Source organism: Phasianus colchicus, chromosome Z (genome assembly GCF_987193195.1).
Source record: "Phasianus colchicus chromosome Z, bPhaCol1.hap1.1, whole genome shotgun sequence".
Classification (NCBI taxonomy): Eukaryota; Metazoa; Chordata; class Aves; order Galliformes; family Phasianidae; genus Phasianus; species Phasianus colchicus.
The window spans coordinates 49,470,107-49,485,807 of record NC_143476.1 but is presented as its reverse complement, the minus strand read 5'-3'; the positions used below and the strand labels follow the sequence as shown (position 1 = coordinate 49,485,807).

The 15,701-nt window shown below is 36.5% G+C and overlaps 1 long non-coding RNA gene across 1 annotated transcript; it reads left to right on the top strand.

The window, feature by feature from the left end:
* Nucleotides 1–11,892: 11,892 nt before the first annotated feature.
* Nucleotides 11,893–15,141, top strand: LOC149912970 (uncharacterized). Its single transcript, XR_016461724.1, has 3 exons — nucleotides 11,893–11,951; nucleotides 12,144–12,181; nucleotides 14,852–15,141. It is a non-coding gene; the product is annotated as an uncharacterized LOC149912970 (long non-coding RNA).
* Nucleotides 15,142–15,701: the final 560 nt, after the last annotated feature.

Below are 15,701 nucleotides of genomic sequence, written 5' to 3'. Positions count from 1 at the left end.
GTCATATGTTGACTTGACTATTATTTTAGTGTTTGTGTTTTGTTTGGTTTCTTTTTATTGGTTTTGAAATATTCTTCAGACACTTCTATGCAATTTTTTTCCAGCTCACAATCAGTTCCTACGGTCTCTGTCAATGTGATAATGAAACTAGTGTGTGTTACCAGCATGATCATAAAATTGTAGAATGTTTTGGGTTGGAAGAGATGTTAAAGGTTGTCTAATTTCAATCTCCTGCCATGGTCTGGTTGCAACCCAATAGATCAGGTTTCCCAGGGCACCATCCAAGCTGGCGCTGAACACCTCCAGGGATGGGTATCCTCAGCTTCTCTGTGCAGCCTGTGTCAGTGCCTTACTACACTTTCTGGAAATAATTTTCTCCTGATGTCTAATCTAAATCTCCTTTCTTTTAGTTTAAAACTTCTTGTCCTACTTTGTCCTGTAACTACCAGACTGGGTAAAATGTTGAACTCCCTCCTGATTATAAGTTTACTTTAAGTACTGGAAGGTTACAGTAAGGTCTCCCTTACTGTTCAGCCTTTTTTTCTCCAGGCTGAACAAACCCAGCTCCTTGAGCCCTTCTTCTTAAGAGAGGTGCCCTTTGGTCATCTTGGTGGCCAACTCCAACAGCTGTATATCTTTCTTGTTCTGGGGGCCCAGTTCACTGCAGAGTAAGCCTCATGAGGACCAAATAAATGGAGAGAGTCACCTCCCTCACCCTGCTGGCCACCACTCTTTTGATGCAGATCAGGATACAGTTGGCTTTCCAGGCTGTAAGATCACAGCTGGCTTGTGTCCAAGTTTTCTTCCAGTGGAACCCTTAAGTCCCTCTCTGCAGGGCAGTTCTCAAGGAGTTGTCCCAGTCTGTTCATATATCTGGGATTGCCTTGTCCCATGTGCAGTATCTTGCACTTGGTCTTGTTGAACCTTATTCAGTTCACATGGGTCCACTTCTCAAGTATGTCCTGATCCCTTTGGATTGACCCCTTCCTTCTGTCATATTGACTACACTTCTCAGCCTGGTGTTGGCAAACTTGCTGAGGGCGCTCTTAATCCCACTGTTTACATCACTGATAGAGATGATAAAGAGCATCAGTCCCAAGATGTATCCCTAGGGAACAACTTGTGATGGCCTCCACATGGGCACTCTGGCTGTGACCTCTTGAGCAATTCTATATCCATCAGTCTTTCAAATCCATATCTCTCCAACTTTTATGTCATGTAATACAAACTCGAAAGCCATATAGACAACGTCAGTTTTTCTTCCTTTGTCCACTGATGCTGTCACTCCATCATAGAGGGCCACCAGATTGGACAGGCGTGATCTACCTTGAGTGATGCTATGCTGGCTGTCTTGGATCCTTCTTGTTACATATGTGCCTTAACATCTCTCCCAGGAGGATCTGTTCCATGATCTTTCTATGTTTGGGAGCACAGACATGAGGCTCACTGGTCCGTAATTACCCACATCTTCCTTTCTACCTTTCTTTGAAAAGGGAGTGATGTTTCTCTTTTTCCAGTCTCCAAGAACTTGGCCTAACAGCCATGAATTTTCAAATATGATGGAGAGTGACTTAACAACTACATCAGCCAGTTCCTTCAGGACTGTGGGACGCTTGTAATCATGATGATTTGCCTTGATGTGTGCAGAATCCTACATGTATCTATTCTGCATTCATGCAAGGGTGCTTGCAACTTCTGAGGTCAAGGAGAATTATGATCTAAAATATAGTTGTTTAAAATGTGTATTAAAAAATGATTAATACACATTCAAATTCTGACTAAGTATGAGAATTTCTTATTTTTCAGGGAAGCTTTATAAGTATTAAATTTACCTGTGCTTTTAAACAGAGATCCTACATAGCCCTTGTTTGAATTTTGCTTAAAGAACAAAGAAGCTTAAAACCAAGCTTAAAAACCAAGAAACTTATGATCTATGTGCATAAGGCTGAAGCATCCTATGCTTCTTTCCTGCACTATGCCAGAGATTGGGATGAATTTTCATAATTTTTTCATTGAACAAGATAAAGATTAATGGTTCTTGGGAAATTTAAGGATGGATATTTTATTCTTTGCATAAAAAAGACTCAAATGTTTTTATTTGTTCTTCCACCTGCCCTCTTTGGAATCCTTTCATGTTCAGCCACCAAAGATAACTTGCTTTTTGCTAATTCTGACATTCAGTTCCAAGAGAAGAGAAGAAAAGAGTACTGAATCAACTCATGATGCATACTACTGCCCTGGACCAATGAAAGATAAAGACCAAGTGGTGATAAGGGCCATAGATGTCTATGAAATTGTCCAGTAGCAAAAGGCTGCAACTTATTTCAAGTGCATAAGACAACAATTTGCTTTCTCAGAAGTATTCAAATTTAGTGAAGAAGTGAAATAGCAAATCCTAAAGCTTTATTTATTTGTATTTATTTATTTATTTCAGAAAAAATAAAAAACAACAACAAAAAACAATCAACTCAATATTTGTGCTCTGCAATACTAAACTGTGGAGTCAGCAATAACTCTGTATGCTCATAGACTGCACATTAGAATATGGGTATGAGTTTGGGTACTGAGGAAAGCTGAACTATCCTCCCAAGCCCACATTTTGTCTGTGAAGGGATTACAGTGCATGCTGTAGAAGAAACAGAGTTAGGTGAGCCATCTCTGATACTAGAGTCAGAGCAAGGAGCACCCACTGCTCCTTGCAGGCTGATTTACCCTGAGTGTTGTTTGAATCACTGGTAGATGCTTGTGTTATGAATCTCCTTGTTTAAATACAATTTATATGCCTCTGCTACTGTCTGAAGAATGTATAAGACCCTGTGTGTGGAGCCTCTGGCTCCAAAATGCTCAGTATTGCTTTAGCACAGAGACACAAAAAAGCTTGCTTCAGGAGCAGTTTTAAAAAAAGAAAGAATATATATATTTTTCAATTTATATATATATATATATATATATTTTTTTTTTTTTCCCCGTGTTTTGAGGAAATGGCTGAAATAAATAATTTCGGGCTGATCAAGTGTGAGCATATTTTAAGTCATTGTTTCTAAATGACACCACTTGTTCTTATCTATGTTCAGTAGAAGTTTTAAGTTCAGAGCCAGATCTTATCTCTTTCTCTGTGCTTAAAAATGGAAAACAAAGGGGAAAGTTTTCCAGAAAGCTGACCACTCTTTGTAAACATCTGGGCAACAGAAAGCAGGAACAACACAGAAAATTTAACACAGTCTCCTTATGCTGTATCGTTGTTAAGTTTTACCACTTTCAGATGAGCAGGAAAAGTGAGAGCAATTCTATCTATCATGCTTTGGCTCAGAATGTTGATAAAAATGGATGAAAAAAAAATGTGAGTAAAATAATAAGTGGAGAAACATTACATGAAATCTGTCATTATGTGATGCCTTTCAAATGTTACCCACACAGTAGATTTTATGCCTCCAAATGATTGTTGTTTCGAAGGATGACTTTTTTGTTGTTGTTGTTTTTAATTCCTAAGGTGTTTGTATAACAGACTGTACTGAACTAAAACTGTGGAAGATACAGCAGGAAGAAAAAGTCTTAATATGATTTTGACAAGGTTTTACAGAAATGAAAATTATTTCCAGGAGCTCAGTGCAAAATGCAGAAGTACAGCAACAGGATGTAGTTTTTTGTAAAAAATAGACAAGGAGGGTATATTGATGTACATTTACTAATAAATGTTTTGTTAATTTTGAGACCATCTGCAATATGTCTTCTAACAAATGTGAGAAGCTACGAGACTGCTTTGCTTGCTAATTACAGGACCGCAACCCTTAATACTTCCATCCTACTGAAGAAGCATGAATAGGTACTTTGCAGTTATTAAAACAAATATTTTATTATTTAGTGTAATTTATGGCTATGACCTAAAACGATACAAATTATGAATTTCAAGTTCATCTATTTTATCCAGAATTGTAGCAATTAAAATAAATAACATAATCAACAACATCATCCTTAAGAAGAGATACAGAACAGCCAGATTGTGCCTAGAATTGCTGCAGCTGAACAAAATAAGTTATCTAGTAGTTCAGTATTTAACTTCCTGATCTCTCTGGAAGATATCAAGACAGTCTCAAATTTGTCTCCCTTGAGTTTTTACTCATCTTCAGCTGTTGTCATTATATATATATATTTTAAATAAAATTTACCTCTCAGAATTGTTGATGGTCTTTCATATAGCACTGTGAAAGATTTGCATCAGGAGATTTGGAATTTACAGAGAAAGTTTCCTGGTAGCTGTTCCAGCAGCAAAACTGCTGTCAAGATTGAACCATTCTTACGGATATTCTAGCACTTGAGAAGAAACGTTTGCTTTTCAGGGCCAACGAAATGACTGAAATACTGAAGCTAAGAATTTGGTCAGCCTGCAGATCTGTGAGCAGGTCCTACGATACTAGAAGGAATGAAAGGAATAGAATTCCTGAAGCGTACAAGGGAGTCTTTGCAAGCCTAGGAGATCTGGACAAAATATGCTTGTGCTTTGGGCACCTGCTGTTTAGGTATCCCTGAGCCATGTGGAGCAGAGAACTAATTGGAATGATTTTTTAATTTTTAAGGTTGCCAGATTTCATATGTTTTTTGTATTTTTTGTGTTGGAAAGATGAGCAATAAGAAGAGAGATATTGGAATAATATGGATTTTTATTGTTTCTCTAATTGGTTAGAAAAGTAATTGTTAGATTTTTTGGATTTCAAATCTCTTCTTTGAGGACCTGCTTTCCTAATTCTCAAAATGGAAGAAAAATGCAGTTCTGTGTTAAAGTAGGCTGGTGAGAGAAAGAAAGACTTAAAACTGAGCTGGCGTGCTGCTGTAAGAAGGAGCTGTCTTTTTGGTTTGGATTTTCTGTAAAAGAGCTTTCTATCTATTAATGCTGCAGGCTTCCATGGGGGAAAATTGGTCTTACTCGTGGAACAATCTGTGACAGCATTAAATTTCTGACTAAAGGCTTACCATTTACTGACATGAATAGAGAGATTAAAGGTGGGCTAAAATCTTAGAATATTTAACAGGAAATTGTGGGATTATGTTGGTGTGCTGAGTCAGGAAGCTGGCAGGCATCCTGAATCCTCAAGGAGGTTTAAAAAAAAAAAAAAGGCAAAAAAAAAAAAAGCAAAAAACATCTCTGATAGGTGATTTCTGTGCATGTGTATGTGTTGGAGGGGTGGGGAAAGGGTGTATGCACACCCTTCCTCAAGTGTGCATACGTATATATATGCCAAATTCCTTCCTTGTTATATGTTATATGTCTGTGTACACATGTACCCTCCCGGCTACAAATACATATTTATTAATAAAAATCATATCAAGGATTTTTATTCTAGCTTTCAAATTTCTGGCTTCATGTGTAAAGAAAATAGCTTGCAATGTATTTATATAGATTTATAAATAAATCTATAATTCAGTATTTCAGAAAAAACTGTAAGCAGTTGAAGCTCTAGCCTTTTCTTCTATTCAGCTTGACACTGTATTATACTTCATATAGAAAAATCAAAGATGCCATACTCACTTTGTCATCTGAAATCCAGGAAGAAAACTCTCTAACACCAAAGTGGTGTTAGAAAGAGGCATTCTGGTCACTAAGGGGCATTTCGGTCCTGATGTAAAACCACCAGAGGTTCACTCTGTAAATACTTAGTACAAGTGTAATCACATGACCCAAAGCTGAATAGTCTAGAACAGTTGGCAAGAGCAAATGTCAAGCTGATTCACTAACGAGCTCTGTTTGTCATTCTTGTTCTGTATCTCAAGCTTTTTGTGCTGTACATTAAAATTATATAATGGAAAAGATAGATTCTAATCCAAAATGCTTGCAGTAGAAGTAGATTTCCTGTCAGTAACAATTATTAGCTGTAAGCCAAGTTTAAGCAATAAAATAAACTGGATTTATTATGCTACTGAATCATTGAAATAGCTCAGTGCAAGCCAATTACAGGTGCCATTTCTTTAATACCAAAGCCAGCTTTGAAATCACTGTTCACAGAGGGCAGTGCCCTCTTTCTTAGTCTGTTTCAGAACATCTGAACTTTTTACTTTTAAAACCAAAGAACAATGTTCTGGCAAAAGCCTCATCTACTTCACACTAACAAAAGAGGAGATCTATTAATGTGCCTGAGCAGATCTTCTGGTGTCTGTGGAACTTCACTCCTAACATCAAATACTCCTGAACTTTAGAAGGATTTTCTTTGTGGATCTGACATTTAATAACCGAAGGGAATGTCTTTGACACAGTTGTATTTGAAGTAGTTATCTTTGAGAATTTGTGACTACAACCAGTAGCGTTTGTATTTACTGTATTTTTTTTCTGATATTCTTATAATTTTTTTCTAACAATTTGAGTATTGGTGTTCCACACTTGATGTATTGTGCTGTAGACAAAATATTTTCTTGGGTAACGGTTTTATTTTGTTCCACAAAATCATGTTTGTTCAAGCTATTTGAAAGATTTACTGTTCTTTGTTACTCATTCTTTCACTACATGTTTTCTACATGCTTTCATTTTAGTTGTCATTAACACTGCTAGGTTTCAAACACTATCTATCTTCTCTCTTGCTATGTACCTAAAATATCCCATGTTCTCCATTCTGGGTGGGATTCTTCCTTCTCAGATTGAACTTGTCTGGAGTCTTCTTGGGTTTGAGTAGTCAACAATATATTCTGATATTATACAGAATTTCTGACATATCAGAAATCATTCAAATATGAGAATTTATAATATTTTTCAGATAGCATCTACTTTAGGTCTAGAAGAAATTAGTTTAAAATGCCTGAAATCAGATGACTCTGGACTTTTGTGTGAGGAGGGAAAAGGGTAAAACAAGCCGAAGAATATTAATCCGCAGTCTTGGAAATGGGGTTGTTACACCTAGATTTTAGTAAGCATGTTGATCTTGCACATAATTTTTTATGTCCGATAGGGATTTCTAACAGAACCTTTTATTTTGAGTGAGGACAGGTCACCTGAAGGGATCTTATTTTCTTACAAGGGTAGTATGATGTTCCGATTACTGAAGGTAAAGCCAGGTTGAAGAGGGCCCTGGGCAGCCTGATCCAGTAGGTGGCAAGTCCACAGGAGGGAGTTGGAACTGGGTGGTTTTTAATGTCTCTTCTAAGCTAAGCCATACTACAATTCTATGATTCTGTGATAAATACATCTTAAGAAGTAATGAGTTTGTTGAGAAAAATCTGTGACACATTTACAAACAGTACAATTTCTGTAAACTAAAAAGAATTGTAGTCTTTGACCGTGAAATTATTTTTCATTATTTTAAAAGAGTAGTGTAAACTACTGATACACATGGAAAAGATTGTGTAGGACCTATTAACAACACTACAAATGTTTCTAACAATGTTTCCATTCTTAGTGTTTGGCATTCACTACAAATTTTTGGTCTAGTTTGATGCTGAGCCAAACATACTCTGGAGTGGCTTTTATCTCATACTATATGTGGTTAATCAGTTTTAGAAACGTTTGCATGGAAATGTTAAGGTCCAGATTTATCTAGTGATTGTTTCTGGCCTGGTGATACACTAGATCTTGATTCTTTTTTTCCCAAAAATTTTGTTTTGGTTGTTCTAGCATTTCAGCATTTATTTGATCACTGTCCAATTAATCAGTTTGAATTATCGCTGAAAAAGAATTTTTTCATAGTTGAAAAGCATTAATTAATCTTCATTTCACTGGCATTGATTAACTAAGCATTTCCAAAGCATGCTTTAAGCAAACAAAAGGTATTACCAAGCATCTACTAATTTGATACTTCTATTGACATTTGTGCAAGTATTCTCTTTTGACTTTATGACAAATACTTCAGTAATCCCTGACTTTATGACAAACAAATACCAAGTCTTTCCCAACTGATATCTTCAGTTTACTCAGTCATTAAACTAGATTTGCTATCTACATATTTTATTTACTTTTATTCTGTTAAAAATAATGAACCCAATACTGTAATGGAGCCAGAGGGTTAGGCAATTGAAACAGTATTAATATAAATCTTTTTAAAATTGACTAGTTCAGATATACTCTGACAGAGGCAATTTATCCCACTGAAGTGAAGAACACAGTCTAGCAGACTAATCCTCATGCAACTTGAATCAAGAAGAGTTTAGCTGTGGATTTCAATGGGAGCGGAATCTACTTTCAGTTCCAAAACCATTAATATTCCTTGCAGCAATTACATGCAGTATGTCTCCAACTAATATTTAAAATTGAATAAATGTTATATTTTGAAGTACAAACACTCAACTGAATGTGGCAAGAGACAAGTATATTTGATATAGTGTTGCAGGTTGTGAAGATATATAGAAATTTATTTAGAGAATGCAATATTTTTTGTTTTGTATTCACATAGAATAGGAGGGCTTCAGCTCATTAGTTAATAATTCTAGTACTTCATAATACTTGACAAAATCCCATCTGTAAGTGCATTCTCTCTCAAAATATGTAAGTATAATATGTTTAATGTTCTATAAATCACCTAATTAAAATATTTATGGTGAAGAGTAGAATATCTCCTTAATACTTGGGTAGAATAAACGTTTGTTTGTTTGTTTTCCTCTTTGCAGAGATTTAGAATTTTATTTCAGATAAGATTAAAAAAATATTTTTAATGATATCGTAGAAATGCATGTCTCCAGGAAATCTTGCTTTGTCTATCAGTGACTGCTGAATATTGTCATTTTTTGAGCCAGGAAACACTTCAAATGCACAGCTGTATTTTTGCTTCTATTATGGATTCTTAGGTCTTCCCTCTGTGAATTTTTCTAACAATTTTGTCCATATTACTTATTGTAAGATAAGGGTATAAGTAATATAAGTATGTGTCAACGGTTTACGGGCTGGTTTGGCCCAGTTCTGTGACTAGCGGGGCGGAGGGATCCGCAGATCCGCGCCTCTGGAAAAAGGGAACAGGGGACCCCAAAATAATTAGAAACAGCGGCAACGATCTGAGGAGAAACAAACTAATTTACTAAATATACTATCAGAATGCAAGATAACACACTATAATACAGTGTAATTAAATTTGAAGCTAATAAATCAAATATAATGAGAGAGAGAATGTCCGAAAGGTGGATAGGCCTCACCACAACACTGAGGTGAGATGCGCCGTCCAGTTGAGCAGCAGGGAGAAAAGGGAGGAGAGCTGACAAAAAGCAGGCAAAAGAAGAGCGCATCAGGTGACCTTGCCAGGAGTTGTATCTCGAGACTCTCTGTGACCGCAAAGTCCCCTGGGGAATGTAGTTCTTCTTCTCTTCCATGCAGGTACCCAGAGCTTGAGCATTAACAGTTAAACTCCCAGTGCCCCACATGATGTTATGATGTGGAATACTGAAAACCAAAAATCACAAAACCATGACAGTGTGTATATGTAATATAACTAACAGATTTTTTTTTTTTTTTTTTGTGTGTGTGTGTGTGTGTCCTGATGTATTAGTTTTCTCATGGATGATTTGATTTCTAAGACATTTTTAAGCTGACCTGATAATGCTGAAATGTTTTAAAGTATCCTCCCTACCCAGTCATCCTTTCTTCCTTCTCATACCAACAAGACTTTGCCTGAAAACAAGGCCAGTAGTATGTTGGAAAGTGCCAGTACTGTATTGGAAAACTCCTTCCCAGTGACAAATGTCCTCCTACTTGCATAGTCAGCATGGGCAGAGTGATGGGGTGGAATATGGTGCTGTTCTGAATGGGACAATCTGAAGTTCTTGTGTGCAGCCAGCCATATTTACATCCAACAGGCATGTAATCTATCTCTCTGGCTACGGAAAGACATAGAATCACAGAATCATAGAATTGCTCAGGTTGGAAATGACTTTAAAGATCATCAAGTCTAACCACAACCTAACCATACTACCCTAACTCTAACAACACTCTTCTAAATCACGTCCCTGTGCACCATATCCAAATGGTTTTTAAACACATTCAGGGATGGTGTCTCAAACAGCCCCCTGGGGAGCCTATTCCAATGATTAACAACTCTTTTTGTAAAGAAGTTTTTCCTGATATCCAACCTAAACTTGTCCTGGTGCAACTTGAGGCCATTTCCTCTTGTCCTGTTACCTGTCACCAGTGAGAAGAGACCAAACCTGCTCTCAGTGTAAACACATTTCAGACATTGGAAGGGAGAAATAAAGCCTCCTTTCAGCCTCCTTCTCCTTCTCCAGACTGAACAGGCCCAGATCCTTCAGTCTCTCCTCATAGGGCATATTCTCCAAGCCTTTCACAAGCCTTATTGCCCTTCTTTGGACCTGCTCCAGCACCTCAATGTCCTTTCTGTACTGAGGTGCCCAAAACCGAACACAGTAATTGAACTGGAGACTCACCAGTGCCGAGTACGGGCAGAGGCTTACTTCCTCAGTTCTGCTCACCACACCATTCCTGATACAAGGCAGGATGCCACTGGCCTTCTTGGCCACCTGGGCACTCTGCTGGCTCATATTCAGCCAACTGGCCCTCAGTACACAAGTGTCCCTTTCCATCAGGCCATTTTCCAGCCACTATTCCTCAAGCATGTAGGGTTGCCTGGAGTTGTTGTGACCAAAATGCAGGACCCGACACTTGGCCCTACTGAAACTCATACAGTTTACCTTGGTCTATCTATCCAGTCTATGTCTCACTGTAGTGCCTCTCTATCCTCTGTCAGATCAACACTCCCTCCCAACTTGGTGTTGTCTGCAAACTTACTGAGGGTGCATTCAATGGAATAGAGTGCACCCTCAGCAAGTTTGCTGATGACACCAAGCTGAGTGGTGCGGTTGACATGGTGGAAGGAAGGGATGCCATTCAGAGGGACCTCATCAAACTTGAAAGGTGGGCCTGGGTGAACCTAATGAGGAAGGTTCATTCTCCTCATTCTTGGGAAGGAGAAGGGGAAGGGAAAGTTTTCCTGTTATATTGTAAAGCTGATTTACTTCTCATTTTCCTTACCTGAGAAGTCTTAAGATGGAGAAAATATGTAAAGCTAGGAGTTTTCAAGGGGAGATATTTTCAGGACATATTCTTGTGTATGCATGTGTATGCTGTTTTTAAACTACAGAGTCATAATCCAGGACTCCATTTTTTAGAATAAGTAAGATGCCTGTGAACACTGAGTGTTGTTGCACTCCTGACTTACAACACTAACAGGTTTTCTTTGAGAAAGGGCCCAGGATAGACCAGTTGTTGAAGATGGGAATATAGAATGGCCAGAAAGGTGCAGCTGGCAGCAAGAGAAAGGAAACTTGGCTTGTCTCCACACGTTCAAGCATGTTTGGAGGATAAGGAAATATATTCTAGGGTGGGAATATCATCTTATGTGTGGTATATTCAAATCAGTATAATATGTTCATTCTCTTCTTTATAAAAATAAAATGCTTTTCATATCTTTTTTGTTTTTTGTTTTTTTTCTTCCCTTCCTGGTATGTTGAAACCTATTTACCCTCAGCTTTGAATACTGAAGTATTGCCTTACATTATACTGTCTGTGGTGTAATTTACACATTGGGAAACATAATGTTTTCAGTTATGGTGGCTTTACCCACTGTTGTTTGCATAATTTAATAAAGATCCCTTAAAGCTAACTCCATCAATAAAGCACTTAAAGCACTGTTGCTGCCAATCAGTGCTTGGCAGAAGACTTACATTAATAAGAATGGTTATTTGTGATGTTCAAATATCAAATCCCTTTTTGTACAATTTGCTAGTGTTCAGATTTCTGTAATTTGCAACTTGTCAGTAATATTCAACAGCTAATTACAGGTGAAGTTTTAAAAGCACTTATTTTAAATCAATTCTTGAACTGTTGATTTAAATAAAAGAACATGACATACTCCATCACTGTGCCATTCTGTGTAAAATAATGTTGCATTTTTCATTTGTTTTTATTTTGTAGATGGAACACAGGAAAAAAAATCATTATGCTGCATACAGAGGTGACAAGATGATCTGATAAGGTATCTAACAGCTTTTTTTTCCCACTCTAGTGTGCAAAATTTAGATATGTCAATTCTTTTGCCATTGTTTTGCCTGGTCATCTATTTTCAGTAAAGCTGTCTCTGAAGTTCATTGTGTATTTCATTTGTAATGAGTCTAAATTGCTTTTTGTTACACAAAGATTTAAAGCTATGTCATGTTTCTCTTTCCAGACCCTTGAACTACACAGAATCTTGTATGAGACATGAAGGTACCATTGCAAATACTCACATTTTAAGCCTTTTGTGTCATTTGTCTTCTAATGTGTTTGATCCATGATAATAGAATATTGCCCCTCACAAATGGGAATTTCTCATAGTCCTTGATAAAAATATGAAGGAGAGACCTTTCTGAAATCTGAAAAATCTCTGTTGACCTTTTCTTGTCTGTTTTCTAATTTATGTTAATAATTACAAAAAGCCCAAAAGAATGTTTAAGGGAGTGTTCTTTCTTTGTATGTTGTGTTTGGATATCAATCTCCAGTAAAAATTTAGCACCTCCATTACTTTATGATACAGCTGGTACCATATTGTATGTGAAAGATGTTGTCTGATTTCTAGTAAGTTGGGAAAAACATTATTTACATTACCTCTGTCCAGAGATTCATAGTAATCTTTCAGTTTCTCTTGCAGCATCTTGCTGACACCACTGAACTACTGGAGTAGCCAGTAGGGAAAGCTGTTTTCCATCAAAACTTTCAGGCAGATTAAAATAGTCAACTGACAAATGATAACTAGATAGGGAGAGACTGAGTTGGAGATTTTTTCTTTAAGTTGTAGCTAAAAAATTACCACAAACTCCTTGACATTTTGCAATACATGAAGTTAAATCTCACAGGAATCTATTTAAATAACAAGAACATTGTGAGAAGAAATAATGCCTTTAATAATGCAGTATAAATTTCAGATAAATGGCAAAAAAAAAAGTACTATTCAGTGGCTTATGTCTTTCAGCCATGAAACTGCAATAATAAATAGTTATACAGTACAAGAAAAGGAGAGAAGGGGTGTTAAAATAAAGTCTTAAACTACAGTGATAATGAGAGACCATTATTTTCTGAGACTGCAGAGAAACTTATCACAACTGATGAAAGCCTATATGCAGACAAAAGACCAAGCTGGAAGCCATGAGAAGGCAATTGAAAATTACATCATGAATATAGAAGAATTCTGCTTTTATATGTAAACAAACGCATTGTCATGCATGTGAAAACCTATGAAAGAGTCTGTTCCATCCAGGCAGCTTGACTTAAAAACTACAAGCTTACGCAACTGAAAAAAAAAAAAAAAGGTAGAAATGACTTGTTCAGACAAGGAAGGAGATAGCTAATTAACTTTATACTTAATGAAATTAAGAAATCAAGCAGAGTAACATAAATTTCTTAATGGTGAATATGGGAATACAATGAACGTTAAAAAAAACAGAAAGCTACCATGAAGGCATATCTCAGTCTGGAGGAAGATTTCTATTCGTCTGAAGAAAATTTGCTTTAGGAAATAAGCCTGAAAGCCAGGAACAAACTACAGGTTTATTTCTCTTGGTGGCAGTGTTTTTCCTTTTTAAACCAATATACCTGTTTTATAAAACAAACCTTTTCCTACTTTTATATATATCAGTACAAAATAGAATTAAATTGCTCCAGCACCAACTGGGAGTAGATGAGGAATTATGATACACTTTCTTTGAGATGGAGAACATTTGTCTCTTTTACAGATTTAAAGAGAGGTCATCTATTCAGTTTGTAAGCATTCAGCTACTTTTACTATAGCTTCTCCTAATGGATAAGCTCCATGTATATCCTTTTATAGCTTGGGCAGACTAATTAATCCAGTCAAAACATACTACTGTAATGGTGGCTAAATGGTTGTTCTTTGTTCTTATTTTAAGAACAGTGTTTAAACATTTTGTCCATCAAAGCAGATGAAGGTTAAGTTGTGTTAAAACCAAAACAATATTTCTTAAGTTCAGCTGCAGACTTGAAGACTATTTCTGGCTGCAGACTGCTATCTCTCTGGTTGTATCACAGTATTTCTTGGTTATTCAGTTACCTAGTTAGAAAAAAAGAATAAAAGAAAAAAGTGTGAGAACTTGAAAACAAGTTTGTAATGGTTACAGTTGGTAAACCAAGAATTTTCATTACCAATAGTACTTGCATCACATTGAAATTCCCAGCAACCGATTAATACATTCTGATATTGATATCCCCAAAGCAACCAAGCATAAAATTTTTGGTTCAGTGAGCTTAGAGTAACTGAACTCAGATTAAAAAGGAAATTATACTTTTAAAACATTTATTTTAACAAGTGTCACTCTAATCAATAGGACAGTATAAGGCATGATTGTAAAGAGAAAGATATTTCTCCCTGGTAAGATAGGTCCAATAAAGACCTAGTAAGACGACAAATCTTTCTTCTGAGCTGAATATCTGATGGCAACTCTTCTTTTTTCCTGTACTTAGGTGTGGACATTGCAGATGTTGAAGTCACTTCTACCCTTTCAGACAATACATTTAGAAATTTCTATACACTGTATGTTTTATTTGTTATTAATAGGCATTACTTCATTTGTCTGTATCCAAAAGTCTTAATGATTATTTTTTGACAGTTTTATATTTGCTACTTCTTTCATGATTATAAAGCTAGGCTTACAAGAGAATATTTTGAAATTATTTCTAATGATGAAATATATGCTATTCCTAATTTTCAAATTCATACTGTCATGGTTTTATGATTTTTGGTTATCAGTATTCCACATTATAACATCATGAAGTGTACAGGGAGTTAGAGAGCTAATGCTCCAGTTCCAGATGCCTGTCCCAGAAGAGATGAAGAATTACATCTCCTAAAGGACTGACTGCTGTTCTGTTACCATTTCCATTCAGAGGGAAAAGATGAAAACCATACACAGATCACCTGAGCTTCCATTCTGATCTTCTGGCTCACCTCTGCTCCCAGGCATATCGCCTCAGCATTAGAGTAAGTCCTTCAGTTTTTGGACACTCCTTCTCATATAATTTGCTTTATTATCTCCAGTTCTAATTATTCAGTGTTATAGTGTGTTACCTTGCATTCTGATGCCTTATTTAGTAAATTAGTTTGTTTCTCCTCAGATTGTTGTTGCTGCTTCATTTTGATGCCTATCTCCCTACTCTTTTCCCTTTCCTGGAGCTTGGGTCCGTGGATTCACTTGCCCTGCTAGTCACCAAACTGGGCTGAACCAGCCTGTGAGTTGTTGACACATCATAATTCTAACATTTTGAAATATATACTGTTTCTTTTTCTTATACTTTACTTTTATCAGTGTTTTAGATTTTAATATCAAACATTTAAATTATTATGTTACTCTCACATGAAAAAATATGCCTAATATGTACACAGTTCAGGAAATCACTCTTAAAAAAGTGAATAAACATAGCTCTAACATTCATAATAAACTGTATAATCAATGATTGCACAGATGTTATAGTTATGAAATATACCAGAAAGCTTGGCTATGCAGTTATACCAAAACAGAATAGATAGAATGCTTACTAGTATCCTAGGCTCACCATGACACTCCAGAGAAGGGGATCTCCAGAAGGGATCCTTCCCCACTGTTAGTCAGCTCTTAAATGGGTCTTAGGAGAGGTGGAGCCAGGCTCCACCCCTTCCAGCAGCATAGGTGAATTGCCTTCATCTGTGCTCCTTTGGTTGACTCATTGCTTACCTCAGGTGATCAATCAGAGGTTCAGG